The sequence below is a fragment of the Bos indicus genome, chromosome X, assembly GCF_029378745.1.
Source record: "Bos indicus isolate NIAB-ARS_2022 breed Sahiwal x Tharparkar chromosome X, NIAB-ARS_B.indTharparkar_mat_pri_1.0, whole genome shotgun sequence".
Taxonomy (NCBI): Eukaryota; Metazoa; Chordata; class Mammalia; order Artiodactyla; family Bovidae; genus Bos; species Bos indicus.
Window position 1 is genome coordinate 123,901,302 of NC_091789.1, and position 13,659 is coordinate 123,914,960.

The following is a 13,659-nucleotide window of genomic DNA, read 5'->3' on the forward strand; positions in this document are numbered from 1 at the left end:
GGGACCTCTAATGGTCCTCAAGAGACTTTGAAGGATCTGCAAAGTCAGTAACATTTTCATAATAATATTACAGTGTTATTTGCATTTTTCACTCATTCTCTCCATACTGTACAGTGAAGTTTTCCAGTGGTTATATATGTCATATGTTGTTGTTAAGTCACTTCAGTCATGTCTGACTCTGCAACCCCACTGTCCATGGAATTTTTCCCAGCAAGATTACTGGAGTGGGTAGCCATTTCCTTCTCTAGGGGATCTTCCCGACCCAAGGATCGAACTCACATCTCCTGCACTGCAAGTGGATTCTTTCCCACTGAGCCACCAGGGAAGCCCATATGTCATGTTATATCACACCAAATGGTTTATAGATGCAGATATGAGAATCCAAATTCTTCTATAAAGCCAAACACTCAAGAGATTTACAGAATTGGAAAATAATCCTGCTCTTCACTAAATTATATTGTTTTGGAAAATGCAGTTATTTTTCCTAAAATTATGTTAAGTTGCAATGAGAAGTGTTATTGGTGTTTTCAAATGAATAAATAACTATTTTTAAAGTTTCTCAGTGGAATCCATTCCAAGGATGCAGCCTTGAGAGAGCAATGTGTTACTGAGACCAACTGAATAGTATATGAGACTGAACCCCATTAAGGCCTTTATATAGACGTTTAAGATTCTGACAGATAGGTATAGAGATCTACCTGTCTTGCAGTCCCCAAGACAAGCCTCATGGGGAAGCTTCATTGCTGTTTAAACCTGCTATCTACCAATCTGGAGTGGCTGCCTACCCCTTCAGTCTCTCCTTGTACAGGGGCCAGATGGAGGAAGGCCAATCAGGGTGGCCTGCAGGGGATTGGAGGCAGACAGATATTATCTGGAAGTCTAAGAGGAGAGATAAAAACTTGCATATGTGCATAGCCTGATTTTCCCTTTTGTTTACCACATCTCTAAGGATAAACAATTATCTTCTGGTTGAAGATGATCAAATAAGCCACAGGAAGAAACTGATCAGAAGTATACTGATGGGACTGTTGTGAAAACCAAAGCAGCAAGAGAACGATAAAGAGAATAAGGTGAATTGAGATTTGGGAAAAGGAAGTAGATACTATCTGGGGAGAAGGCTAGGGGAAATTGAAATAAAAATAAAACCAAGATTAGAGAAAGGAAGAGGATGAGTGAAACAAAAAAAGCACAGCTCTGACTGCAAATCAGCAATGAAAGGGAAGAGAGAAAAGTGTGCATGGAAATCTACTTTTTCTGACTTTTTTCTCCAGTTTCTAGTATTGCTGTCATTGTTTTTTAAACTTCCTTGGTATGACTTCCTCCTGTGATAGTAATTTCTATAGCTGTAACAAAGTAAGTTTTCTCTATGTATAACAAATCAGATAACTGAAAAAAATTAGGAGGCAATTTGCAGAGGAGGAGAATAAAGTTTATGTGTAATATTAAAATAAAACTTCACCATGCTGTTCAGATCTGCCACAAGTTGGATAGGATGACCACAGAGAAAGCACTCTGGTCAATTTAAAGGCTCTCTGCCATCTACGCCTGTCATTAAAGGGTTTTTTGGCAGTCACTCATTGAGGTCCAGGTGGTATTTCCATAATGGGTTGGGGATGGAATTTGATTTCAGAAAATGGATGTGGATTTAGTCTTGGAAAACAGTGGATGTACAGTGTTCTGGCATGCACCCAGTCACTCTGCTGATAGATACTCACAATTTCAGTTGAGAGCAACTACCTTCTTTAGCTTCTCCACCTCCACTCTTCCAGTTGTTTAGACAATCACCAAGTTACAGCCATTAAACTGGGTAAAAATATACACTGTGTCTCCAAGGTGTTTGTGCATTAGACTTCAGCACGTATCGTATTTTGTTGTGATTATTGACGTGTCCATCTCTTTAATAAACCATATCTTTCATGAAGAGCAGAACAGTGGCACACAGTAAGATCTCCAACAGTCATTCCGCTTTTGCTCAAACGCATCATGGCACGACGGCTCAATAAGCCACTTAGAAATGGATTTGGCTTCTTTAAATATAGTAGGTTTCCCATCATTGGAGGTTTCAGGCAGGGCTTAACTCAGAAATCCCTAAAGACCCTTCAAACAAAGTCAAAAAACAAAGGCACAGGGACTTCCCTGTTGGAACAGTGGTTAAGAATCTGCCTTGCAATGCAGGGGATGTGGTTCCATCCCTGGTCAGAGAACTGAGATCCCACATGCCACGAAGCAACTAAGCCTGTGCACTGCAGCTTCTGAGTCCGCATGCCACAACTAGAGAGTCTGCACCACAGCGAAAGATCCTGTAGGCTGCAACTAAGACCCGAGGCAGCCAAATTATTTAATTAATTGGAAAAAAAAAAAAAAAAAAACAAGAGCGTGTTCTCTTTGCACACATTTCCCTTTTCTACAGTATTACATCTGCTACTCTCCTTTTCATGTGCTCGTGTCATATACTCACTAAATTTGCAGTAAGAAAGAATTATGTATCATAGGCGATACCATTTTCTCTCAAATATAATGTGCTTGCTATTTAGTAATCTCCTGTAAAGTATGTTGATTTGGCACAATGAAAGTAAGTATTATTTAATATCCACATTTATTTAGCTGGCCTTCTTTCTATGATGAAATAGCACCAAGAACAGCTTTGGCTTGCAATTACCTCCAAAAATCTTTAATGAGCTAGAAAGTAAAAATGAAAAGGAAAGGTTAAAGGTTTTTCTGACCAGATAATGCAAGGCTAAAGGTTAACTTAATTATAAGTTTATAAAAAATAAAACCTCAAAAAATAAATAAATAAATAAAAAATAAAACCTCAACCGAAGAGGTCTGTTTGCGTAGTTATGAATTCAGAGGGCCGCATCTGATCTGTACTCCATACCAAGGTATTTATTTTGTCCACATGTGATGCAGAATAAGCAAATGCATCACATTTTGAATGCAATTCTGTGCATTTGACTTGGAATTGCTTTAATCTGATGAAAACAATACTACAGTTGATTCTCGGAAGAATGAAAATGCTTCATTCACTTAAGAACTTAAAAGCTCATCTACTTAAAGCTTCAGCTTTCTTATTCTCTTGAACACCTATGATGTTTAAGTAATCCTTTCTGAGGTGCAATTTCCTTCATAAGTATGATGGATCAATATTCCCTGTATATCAAAACAGCCGCTTTCAGAAAGAAAATTACTTGAGACAGCTACATCATGGGAGAAGCTAAGCACACACAGTAGATGGCAAAAAGACTGTAATTTTTCACCCTTCCCTGTATCCACACCCTTTTCCCTGTGATTTTGCAATTCCTCTCACTAAAGAGGCAGAGGGCTTCCCAGGTGGCGCTAGTGGTAAAGAACCCGCCTGCCAATTCAGGAGACATAAGAGACGTGGTTTCGATCCTTGGGTCCGGAAGATCCCCTGGAGAAGGGAATGGCAACCCACTCCTGTATTCTTGCCTGGGAAATCCCGTGCACAGAGGAGCCTGGCGGGCTACAGTCCATAGTGTCGCAAAGAGTCTGACACGACTGAAGCCACCTAGGACGCAGGAACACAAAGAGGCAGAGTCCATTTCCCTTCCCCTTGAATCTGGACTAGCCTTGTAACTTATTTTGGCCAATATATTGCAACAGAACTCACAGCATGCCAATTCTGAGCCTAGGTCTCAAGATACCTTGCATGCTCCTTTCTGCTCTTTCTCAGAACCTGGTGACCATCAGGAAAACAAGCTCGGACTAGCCTGCTGTATTATGAGACAACAGCCAGCCATCTCCTAGACATGTAAGTGAAAACCATTCCCGGTCAGCCAGTCCCCCGGCCAACCTGTAACTGACCACAGACACAGAGTCAAGCCCCAGACAGACCAGTTCAGCCTAGCCCAAACCAGAAGAACTGCCCAGACTAGTGAGCTTATTGTTTTAACCACTATATTTTGTGACAGTTTGTTACAAAGCAGTAGATAACCTATACATGACAATTTTCTGAACGAGTGTCACTTGAAATAGGCAACAGAAAACGACACAGTCCAGTAAAGTAAGGGAGTGCCGGAGGATTTTTTAAGCCAAAATTCAGTAACAAATCCCAGTTTTCCATATGCAACTGATCCTAGAAGTTAGGGACAATCGAGGTAGCTATTCATAAATTAAAAAAACAAAAAAAAAAGAGTTAGCATACAGTTATTCTGAGGCAGGGAAATGATTGAAAGTCTGACGTACCAGCAACAGAAAGACGTGTAGCAAACGGAAACCACTGAAGATGTGATTGTCACCTGGCAAATATTGATTAAGGAAAATGAAAAGTGAAAGTGTAAAAAGCACCGGCTGAGCACAGGTGTTGACTGTGGGTCGAGTTCCCACCCCAGAGATTACTGCTCACTTCTTAGCACTACATTCAGGAGGAAATGGCAGATTCAGTAAAGCTGTTAAAGCAATATCTTAGCTTCCCAAGCAGGAGAGCTTTCTATTTAAATTGCCACCCCTCAGAAGAGCTGCATTAGCAAGCTGCAGAGAAGGAGATCTGGGTAAATTTGCCATCTCGGATGTACTCCCTAACCTCCCATTTTGTCCTTTAAAATCAAGGTTTTCAACACTGAAGATGATAAGTCTGCAAGCTACCTGAGTTACATTCTCTAACACTAGCTTGAACAATCAAGGCCATTTTCTTGAACACTTTCCTCACCCTCCCTACCTGCTTTTTTCAAATCACTTAAAGAGAGTCACGAACCAAGAACTGTTTAAAATGCACAGTTCATAAATCTTTTGATGTGGGAACAATTCAATACCCAAACCACATAGCTGCCAACTTCCACTTCTTCACCTTTGTTCTGTATTTTGATTGGGGAAGACACAAAGCTAAGAGAGTATGATGAATCCCAGGGAGAGACAGTATAGCAGCCATTACAAAATAGGGAGAGTCTAAAGTGTGGTCTTTGCTACTTTCTCAGTTTGTCCCTCTGAAATAGATAGCTGGTGAGAAGCTGCTATATAACACAGAAGGCCCAGCCTGGAGCTCTGTGATGACCTGGAGGGGTGGAATGGGAGAAGGGTTGGGAGGCTCAAAAGGAAGGGGGTGTATGTGTGTGTGTGTGTGTATATATATATATATATATATATATATATATATGAAAATGAAAGTGAAGTCACTCAGTTGTGTCTGACTCTTTGCGACCCCATGGACTGTAGCCTATCAGGCTCCTCCATCCATGGGATTTTCCAGGCAAGAGTGCTAGAGTGGATTGCCATATATATGCATATATATAATTATGAGTGATTTGCATTATTGTACAGCAGAAACCAACACAGCATTGTAAAGAAATTTTTCTCCAATGAAAAAATAAATTTAAAAATTAATAAATTTCTTCAACTCAAAAAACTGTTTTAAATTTTAAAAGTGTTTTAAATTTAAGCCTCTTTTTAGTCTACCTTACTTCATTTTATTAAATTATTCTGTAGATCCATAAGCCAAGAGATGAGAAAAGTCAGTTGAACTATTAATTGCATGGGGCTTAAAAAAAAAAAAAGAAAGTGCAAAATGAATGATCATTAGAGCATCTCAGAACAAAAGGCTAAGGTCTGAAGGACCATTGCATATGGGTTCAACTGGTTACATAAGTGGCTCCTTCACACTTTGCAGCTGTTAGTTAGCAATTAGTGGCCTTTAGAACAGGTGACTCTAGGTATCCTCCTCAAGGGAAAAAGTCTGCACACCAGTGACATCACATAAGGGCTTTCCTGGTGGCTCAGTGATAAAGTATCTGCCTGCAATGCAGGAGCTGCAGGAGAAGTGGATTCAATCCCTCAGTCAGGAAGGTCCCCTGGAGGAGGGCATGGCAACCCACTCCAGTATTCTTGCTTGGAGAATCCCATAGACAGAGGAGTCTGGCGGGCTACAGCCCATAAGGTCTCAAAGAGTCGGACATGACTGAAGTGACTTAGCACACACGACATCACATAAGAGGGTCAATTAAGTTTGACACCCATCACAGTAGGAGTTGTCTGAGCTGCCCTGTTGCAGACTGCCTAAGAAAGTCAGGAGCTGGTCCTGGAGTTAAGGAAGAAATCAGCTTCTGTAAAGATTATAAGCCCTGTATGTAATAAATATACAAGAAACAGAATAGAAAAGAAAGGGCTGAAAAGAGAAGTAATAGCAGTAATGTTAAAGAATGGATCTTTAACATCCATTCACTTAAAAAAAAAAAGAAAGAAAGAAATCTGGAGAAGATTCAACAACATGTAACATCTATTAAACCTAAGTGTTGAGTTTTCTTATTTTTCTATCTTTTATTTCTATTTAAAATAGTTCATAATAATGTACATATAATAAAAAAGAAACAAAATGAAGTGGAATAATCTATGTCGGCCCACAATAGAACTAGCTGTCTCCTAGGAGATGTTTAATGATAACACAAAAAGAGATGTCTGAGTGGATAGGTAGGCCTATTTTTTCTGGCCTACTTCTGAATACCAGGTTTCAATGAGATTTAGAAAGAAAAAAAAAAAAAAAACCTTTATCTGGCAGGGTGGTGAATGTCTTAACTGTAACTCATATTTTCTGTGTCTTCTTTGGTATGAGTCTGTCTTCCATGGTATGGTTATAAGAGCAATAAATTACAACAGCGACACTAGAGCATAAATATCCTCTGGATATAATAAAGTTCTTGTGTGCTTAAAAGCTAGGGAAATAATCCCAATTTCTCTAGCGGAAGTAGTTGATTCCCTTATTATCAAAATGCACAACTGGCATTATGACTAAATGGAATTTGAATGAATCATCTTAATAAAGGTACATGAAAGCATCTATCTAGATGCTTGGTGAAAAATAGACACTCTGGTAACTTTTTTTGGTTCCTTAGTCTACTGACGTTTTTACTTATCTGTCACTTGGAAAACAAGCACATGCTAAATCTGGATATTTGGTTTCCTTGCCCTGAAGAGAGCTCCTTCTGTGCTCACGTCCCCGGGGTGCCAGCAGAACGCCGGGCTCTCTGCCCACTGGGCGGTATGGTATTGCTCACCTAGGACAACGAGAGACAAGTGAGACAGCAGTGATGAGCTGCCCCTCCCATGTGTTTGCCAAACACCAAAGGCCAGGTGAGGAGCACACAGATCAGTGAGCAAGAGGCCGGCTGCCTTACAAATATGGAGTTTGAAGCATTCGAAGGAACAAGGGCCCAGTAGGTGGCTGATCTGCTGCCTCTCTACTCTGTGTGGGCCCTTAAATCCTTTCCTTTGAGCTCCCTAATATAGCTCTTCTAAGGGATAACTATTTAAATAGAAAGCTCCCACTGTTTGGCAAGTCAGAAAGCATCAGTTCACTGTTCTAACAGCTCTACAGCAGCCCTGAAAACACAGAGGAGATGGGTGAGCAGGAATCCCCAAAATAGTCTCTTTGATCTACCAGAAGTCACTTAGTTACAGTGCTGCATGCAATTGAGAAGGGGAAAGTCGTTCTCTGGCCACTCCTTTTCATCATTAATATCCAGGTAATAAGTTACATTCTAGAGACTCTGCTTCTCGCTTATCTGCAAGTAGGACTTTCCAGTGATCCCATCCTCTCTCAGGGCATTTATTTATGTCCCAACTAAAATACTATATGCCATGCCCCACAGCCAAAATGAGGACTCTTACTTCATTCATGGTGACACTTATTCTCAAAAAAGGTTAGAAAGTATGCAACAATGGATCTATAAAGACTTAATATTTAAGAACTCTATACCAACTCTTGGGTTAGAGTCACTAGGAAATCTAAAAACCAACATATACAAAACAGCTAAACAAGTAATAAAATCAGGTGTATTGCTTAGTACTCTGTGCTGTGTTACAGACTATAAATTCAGAGGTCAGACAAAGGAGAGGTTCCTCGTGGGAAATGGATACAAACTTCATGGAGTTGATGAGAAGATTTGAAGTTTGACATGAGTACCAAGGAAAAATTCAGTAAAATGGAAATGGTCTGATGGTGAGAAATAAATGGGAGGTGGTAAGAAAAGGACATAACCATCAGGCATTGAAGAGGAAATGAGTTTGGTGTGTGTGTGTGTGTGTGTGTGTTGTGTCATTGTGGGTAGCGGAAAAGGGAGGAGTGGCTAGTGGACGTCTGAGGGTTGGCATGACTGAGTTATAATTTGTCTAACGAAGTTTTGGCTAAAAATACAGTGGACTTTCAACAAAAAGGATGCTGTAGGAAACAAGGAGATGTTGTAAATTGGGGGAGTGTCTTCATCTCCTAAGAAATAAAATGGAAAGAAAAGAAATTAAACATGTAGTATCTTGTTTGGTTTCCCCACTTGTTGAAGATGTAGTCATGGAAGAAAAAAGGTAAAAGGACCATTTCATCACAAATTCTATTGTAAATAGTCACAATGAACTGAAAAATACTAAAAGAGAACAAAATTGAGGAGAGAGAAAAGCAAGGATAGGGAAAAAGTGATACGTACAAAATTGAAATATTTGACCCTATTATTTAAACTCTTCCTAAAATATATGAAATGTTCAAATGATTTTTTCCTTTACACACTTGAAGGGAAACAGCTTCTGTATCTTTGTGGTAACAGGGCATCACAGCAAGAAATGAAACAAGTACTGAATGTCCTCCATGTTAGTTGACACTAAAGAATTTCTAAATGCAGCCTCAAAGGTTTTTTTTTTTTTTTTTTTTTTGTACTGCCTGTTAACTTAAAGGATATGTAAAATCATTCCAGCAGCTGGTAAATGATCCATGACAAAGAAATATATATATATACATATATATATATATATATGTGTGTGTGTATATATATATATATATATATATATATATATATATATAGGATGTGTTTGAACAGAGAACTTTGCATTTGCTATTCTGCTGTGTCATTTAGACACAAGGGTACCATCTCCTAAAGGCAGACTTTTCAAGTTTTGAGATAAAAGGTATGAAAGTGGAGTTGCTCAGTCATGTCCAATTCTTTGTGACCCCAGTAGCCTACCAGGCTCCTCTGTCCATAGAATTTTCCAGGCAAGAGTACTGCAGTGGGTTGCCATTTCCTTCTCCAGGGGATCTTCCCAACCCAGGGATCGAACCTGGGTGTCCCACACTGTGGGCAGACACTTTACCATCTGAGCCATAATCCACTCTTCTCTTTTTCTTCCATTCTCCTTTCTATCAGCACAATGCAAAGTATGCAGGTGATAAAGCCGCACTTTCTATATCATTAGTGCTGAGGTTTTAGACTTCTGCAAGTCTCCTGCCTGATGCTGTCCATCTGGCTTTAAGGCACACTGAGTAACATCAATTAATTTACTGAAAATGACTTCTGACCTAGTGCCAGGACAGTACGGAATACTCTTGCAATAAATTCCTCAAGTTCCATAGCTGATACAACACAATTTGTAACTTTATCCATACTTAACAGTTCTTTCTTTGATCTGTATAAGGAGAAATGAAAACATCATAATTTGACAAGGATAAAGGATGCATAGGCAATATAATGACTCTCAGAGATTCTGACCTGACTAGCCCTGAAATGGATGTTTTTATGGCATTGCCCTTATAGGGAAACCCAGTGAATACAGTTAGCAAAAAAGCAATTTTATATACATATATATATATATCTCCACTTTTTCCACTTCTATTTGCCATGAAGTGATGGGACTGGATACTATGATCTAAGTTTTTTTTTAATGTTAAAGTGATAGGCTTTTCAAAATGACTTAATTATTGTTTAAGAAATTGAGAATCAAGAGTTGAAAATTGAATGTGAAAAAAACAAACCAATAGTTAGTAGTGTGCTCAGATTTGATCTTCAACCACAAATAGAATTTTAGCCTTTAAAAGTCTTTGGCTAGTGATTAAGTTTTGTGATTTAATTCACAGAAAACTGTGATGAGAATCAATTCACTTGTCTACACAACTGCATTTTTTACCCCCCAAGTAATATTCACTAAAAAAATTTAAAAACTTATAGGTCCTAATGGTTTCTTTTATAAACTTTGTGATAAAACTATAATCCACTTTTGCTGACAAGATTACTTTTCTGACTGATTAATAAAAAGCATAAATGAATTTTATGATCATGTAGATAAAATTTTAGAGAGAAATATATATTGCTGCTGTTGGCTTCCATTTGTCTTCTGTTTATTTTTAAACAATCCATGAATAAAATCTTTGTAGTTTAGAGGAATAAATGTGTTACACAGGAAAAGATCATTTCATTGTTTTATTTGGTACAATTTGGTACTGTTTGAATTTATTACCACAAACATGAACTTCTTAGGGTAGCAATAACTTTAAATGATTACTATATCTGAAGAAATGGCAGAACAGGATACTATGTGCAAAATTGTTAGGAAAATTGTCTTTTCCCCTAGATCAAAGTAATACATCCTAATTTCAGAAGACTAAAGATGGAAAAATATTTAAGAAAATAATTTACCCATAGACTATGTTTTTTAGACTCTTTTCTCAATGTGGTTTAAAATTCTTACATACTTTTATCATTTAAAGGTATATATTTAAATGTCTTAATTGTGTTGAAAACCATAATAGGAATCAGCTCTGTCCAAAGAAAGACATGAAAGCAAGAAAAGGGTGTCATACAGAGATCTGTCACTTTCTTCTTCCTTCCTAATTTTAGTCATATGAGTGTGTGATATAAGTGGCTCATCTAAGATCATTAATTAATACTAATGTGTTTTTCAGTATGTATTGTCTATTTATGAACATGCATATATTTATCAAACAGATGACATGAATTCAAGATATTCATGAATTCAAGAAATCTCTTGGGTGATATTAAAAATAATTAAAGAAGGATATGGTATGGCTCCTGCCCTCAAGATGTTCCTCACCTGCTTAAAGATACAATATATATTGAACAGTAAGAAAACAAGAATTGACTAGAAGTTTTGGCTAGCATTGCAGCAACAAAGTAGAGAAGAGAGAAATCGTGAGACAGAATGCAAGGGGTGTTAGGGCAAAACCTTTAAAAGGATGATAGGAGAAGGCAATGGCATCCCACTCCAGTACTTTTACCTGGAAAATCCCATGGACGGAGGAGCCTGGTGGGCTACAGTCCATGGGGTCGCTAGAGTCGGACACAACTGAGCGACTTCACTTTCACTTTTCACTTTTCACTTTCATGCATTGGAGAAGGAAATGGCTACCCACTCCAGTGTTCTTGCCTGGAGAATCCCAGGGACGGGGAAGCCTGGTGGGCTGCCCTCTCTGGGGTTGCACCGAGTTGGACACAACTGAAGCGACTTAGCAGCAGCAGAGCTGTTTAGGATATGACATAAACTGGTCAGAAACAACCAGGTCCAAGATGGCGGAAGATTCAACTTCCAGTGGGCCTTGTTCCAGTGAGCTTCACTACACACTTACTGTAATACACTAGCATCTACATGAAACACCCACAAGTGCCATGATAATTCTGAGGCCAACCATAAAAGGCCAAAAAGTGAGTGGTGCCCCGACTCCCAGAAATCCCCACCCTTTGCCCAAATAGTTGTAATAATCCTCCCACTCATTAGCCTATGAAAGTACCCAGCCTATAAAAACTAACCACCCCATATTTTGGGACCGCCCTCACTTTCTAAGACAGGCTGCATTCTGTCTATGGAAAATGTATCGCTCTAAATAAACCTGCTTTTGCACTTAGTTCTTGGGGCAGAGTGCCCCTGCCTGCCTGCCTGTATCCCTCACAAGCATCTATATTAATAAAGCTACTTCTTGCCTATCATGTTGACTCTTACTGAATTCCTTCTGTGCTAAGACATAAAAAAACCTGAGTTTCAATAAGTGCTGACACCAGGTAAGTAATTCTAATCAAAAGACAATGGGTTCAAGTCCCAGCCCATGGATTCAAGTCCCAATCTCAGTTTAACTAGGCTAGAATCCCACCTGAGTAAGCTTTCAGTATCAAAGAAGATTATATAGAAAGGTTTTTGCCACAGAAGTAAATTTTAAGTCTAGGAAAGAAGGCAGTTTCCAAGGCAGTGTAATATAAAATGACATGGAAGATTAACTCAGACTCTCAGAGGAACCATGGAATTAGACCTAAGAAAGGAAGGTGGACTATTACATGGAATGGCTGGAATGGTGCGAGAGAAGTCAGAGAGGATGAAGGAGGTGGAAACAATGCAGGGTATGAGTGCAATGAGTGGCTGAAGTTTCCAGTAAAGAAGCCCAAGAAATAGAAAAGAAAATAATAGATATGCAAAAGCAAATATTCATTCATTAATTATCTGTGGCATCTGTATTATTTCCTGGCACTGTATTAGGCACTGGGAAAGCAGTGGAGAACAATATAATGTCGCACCTCTCATGGAACTTTGATCCCCCTGGAGAGAGACAAAAAGATAATAAAATATGAAAAAAATAATAGGTGCAAAGCAGAGAATTAAGATATGGTGATATTGTAGTAAGGGTCTAGGTATAGACAGCACTTCGGTCTGGTAGTTAGGGAAGACTTCTCCAAGGAGTTGATATTTAACCTGAGACCTTATATTTCTAGGAACAGTCAGTGTGAAACACGGGAAAACCTGATTGGCTGGAGTTTAGCAGGAAAGGGGGAGAGTGCTGTGACTTTAGAGACGGCCCAGGACAAAGTCACGTAAAAGCAAAAGATAAATGAAGGTGATGCCTTTTCATTTATATAATGGTCTAAATATGTTCAGACTCTTTTAATATGGAAATGTAAGTTGTTTTCTTTTCCTCTGTACTAAATCGGAAAGAAGGAATGGAAATCTGTTCTCTCAACAGCTTGGAGCTTTGGAGGATTAAGCCCTCTCTGAACACAAAGGAGAATGAATTCAGCTTTGGGTTAAATGAGCCATCAAAGTCTACTGTAAAATAAATAGAAGGAAGGATTGAGGGTAGGGGCAGAACTGCTTAGAAAGCAAGAATTCCAATGGGTTTGAGACCACACAGAGCTCATCGCTTCCTGACTGCTCCTCATCTTCTTCCCAGAGGAAAAGAGATGAACCTTGAGGTGATAGACTTGAGGTGAGGCAAAAAGTCTGAAAAACCACAATGTAGATCTATTCCTTGGAAAGAAGCCAGGAATGCAGAGAGGAAGACTGGTAACTATACTGAGATGAACAAGGTCCTTCCAAGTGATATGGTAAGATGGAATGAAAGCTATCTAAGAAAGCATTGAAATGCAACATATTTCTTACAAACCTTCTTTTATGTAATAAGATTTATTTCAGTAAAAATACCTAGGTAAAATCAGGTTTGTATAATCATGTTGAATGTCTAAATTGGCATTTCCCAAAATTCAGTAGGATGTAACAAGGCATTATGGAAAAAGAAAGTATGTACCATAGTCAAACACATCCAGGAAACATTGGGTTAAAAATGCTTCAGTGGTATTGTTTTTAAGTGCAGGATTTCTCAGAGCCTTTAGTTATGCTTTTGTCCCTTACAAATATCCAAGTAGGAGACAGAATTCAGCTTTCTCCAAAGTTAATTGATCAAAGAAGCTTTTCCTTTTTTTACCTCAGAATATTTCCTAGAATTAATCTTCTAAGAAAATGTACTGATATGTGACTGCAGGACTAGACTGGATCAGCAAAAAAAAAAAGTGTAATGTGTACAACGCAGACAAGTTAATAAAAACAATGCAAGTTAACTTGTAAGTCAGGTACCCATAGAAAAAGAATGTTAAACCTTACTTAGCTCAATTGGAT